The sequence below is a fragment of the Protomyctophum bolini genome (genome assembly GCF_963924005.1).
Source record: "Protomyctophum bolini genome assembly, chromosome: 7".
NCBI lineage: Eukaryota > Metazoa > Chordata > Actinopteri > Myctophiformes > Myctophidae > Protomyctophum > Protomyctophum bolini.
The window spans coordinates 4,470,691-4,473,190 of record NC_137868.1 but is presented as its reverse complement, the minus strand read 5'-3'; the positions used below and the strand labels follow the sequence as shown (position 1 = coordinate 4,473,190).

General features: G+C 42.4%; 1 protein-coding gene across 2 annotated transcripts in view; it reads left to right on the top strand.

The window, feature by feature from the left end:
• Positions 1–359, top strand: part of il6r (interleukin 6 receptor) — a 17,619-nt gene extending 17,260 nt beyond the window's left edge. For both annotated transcript variants that reach the window (XM_080767162.1, XM_080767161.1), the window contains exon 9: positions 322–359. The gene's annotated coding sequence lies outside the window, so the exon portion shown is untranslated. The remainder of the gene's footprint in view (positions 1–321) is intronic.
• The last annotated feature ends 2,141 nt before the right edge of the window (positions 360–2,500 follow it).

Sequence of the window (2,500 nt, the reverse complement as noted above, 5' to 3'; positions counted from 1 at the left end):
CACACACATGTTGCCATGACACCCGGGGGTGGGGCAGGGGGGTTTCCTTCCTTGTTTCCTGTCGCGTGCGTGTGTGCACTGTGTGTGTGCACTCCTTCCATATAGACCAGGGGCAAATACACTGACTGTAAAAATAAATCAAATTGAAAGTACTGTTACTAGGTGAAAGCTTTCATATATTGAGTGAAACAGTAACTTATTTGCACTACAAACATTTTGACCATAATTATGTATGTGTTTATAAGTAACTGACCAGAAGTGTGTGTGTGTGTGTGTGTGTGTGTGTGTGTGTGTGTGTGTGTGTGTGTGTCCAACCCCCAGATCAGACCTCCAACACTGATGACCTGCCCATCACCATGGTAATTGTCTGTCTGTCTGTCTGTCTGTCTGTCTGTCTGTCTGTCTGTCTGTCTGTCCGTCCGTCACAATCAAGTCCTCTGTGTGTGACACGATTATTGTGATAACCAATATTTTTGGCAATTCAAAAATATATATTTTATTTTATTTTGTATGTTGTGCAAATATTTGAATACATTTCAAAGAAAACATCTTTGAACTTAAAATGTTGCTTCTGAGGCGTCCCTGACTTCATGGCACAACATATTTTGAGACGGGAGTCCGCGGCCAAATACATATCATTTCCTTGAGGTTTCTTGGGTACCTTGACATGAAAACAAGAACATTCATATAACTGCCAAGATATAGATTAGATTCATATCACTGCCAAGATATTGATTAGATTCATATAACTGCCAGGTGTAGCGACCTCGGGTCTTAATGACTCATTGCAGTCTGAGGCAAAAGAAAAAAAAGTCTTCTAAATCCTAAAAGTTTCTAAATGTTCCTAAATGTTTCTTTCAGTGGTGCTCAACCTTTTTCATGTCATTATGTCATGCTTTAGCTATTGAAAAATAGCAGATCTACAAGCTCATACAAGTTTATAGGTCTGCTATTTTTGAAAAAATCGAAGAACCACTGACATAGAAACATAGCTTTTTCAGAAAACTGTCAGGATGTAGAAGACATTTTTAGAATCTGATCTCAGGTACCAAAAGGGGTTCCCGCCCTGAATGGGTTAATGCAGTATTTACGACAAAGCCAGCTTCGACCTTGATGTAGTCAGTGTGACTATACTGTAAGTGACACATTATTCACATTAATTCACAATCACAGCTTCCTTTTAAAAAAAAGGCCATGAGGTCAAGTGGAGATTTCTTCAACAGACCACGAGATTACAGATTTTACTCCTCCTGAATGGATAAGACTGGCTTTATGGGGAAGTTAAAGCAAACACAACACAGATGCTGTAATAATAAAACGGTGAGCAGACAATAGCGGATATAATGTGTGAGAAATTAGGTCTCAAAATAATCCAGATTATTTTCACCGATATAATAATGTGACTGTTAAAGGGCCACTTCACCCCTTTTGCAACCAGATCTTATATTAATGATGTTTGGGAGACAAGAAACGCTTTCCCATGGGGTTTTTATGTGGGTAATATGTGTTTTTAGATTATTTTAGTAGGATATGGATGGACACGGCTCTCACTTACTTCCTGGACTAATACAATGAAGTCAACACCCGTTTACAGTATTACCAGATTGACTGTTGACTGAACAGTTACGGTACCAGGATGAGTCAAGCGCCTGGCTGTTAGCCTGTTAGCCTGGTCTGGAGCAGGCTATATAGCCTCTATGCATGGTGATGTATATGTGCCACGTCAATGTCACCTTCATATTAAGTAGTAGCCTTGCCGAGCCATGAGGCCCATAGGGCAGGAGCCTATCTCCTGTTTCTGTAGCGTGAGGCAGCTTGATGTACAAGTACACCCCCTGGACATGACGCTAGTATGTCACAGGGACTTATACCCCCAATCCAACCCTTGATGCTGAGTGTCAAGCAGGGAGGCATTCGGTCCCATTTTTACAGTCTTTGGTATGACCCGGCAGGGGATCGAACCCCGACCTCCCAGTCTCAGGGCGGACACTCTAACCACAAGGCCACTGAGCTGGTAACCTTCATATTAAGAGGGTCTAATAAGCCTTTGTCCATACATGTCGATCAGAGTCGTGACAGACAGACAGACTGCAGGGACATGCAAAAGCAGCTCAGTAACACCATTCCATCAGAGGCAATATCTTGGAGCCCACCCACCCACCCGCACACCCGCACACACACACACACACACACACACACACACACACACACACACACACACACACACACACACACACACACACACACACACACATACACATAACTGATTGATTTGATTGATTCTTCTTGGTGACATTGTCACATTGCAGAACCAGTGCTGTTCACACCTCATCATTAAATGAATCAAACAGACACAGATGTTATTGATCATCAACATTATATGCTGTTAAATCACCTGCTCTTAAATGTCCGTCATGACTGACTGACTGACTGACTGAGCATGACGACGCAGCGCAGCCAGGTGCTCTGAGGCTTTGATCAGCGGTCATTATTGACAAAT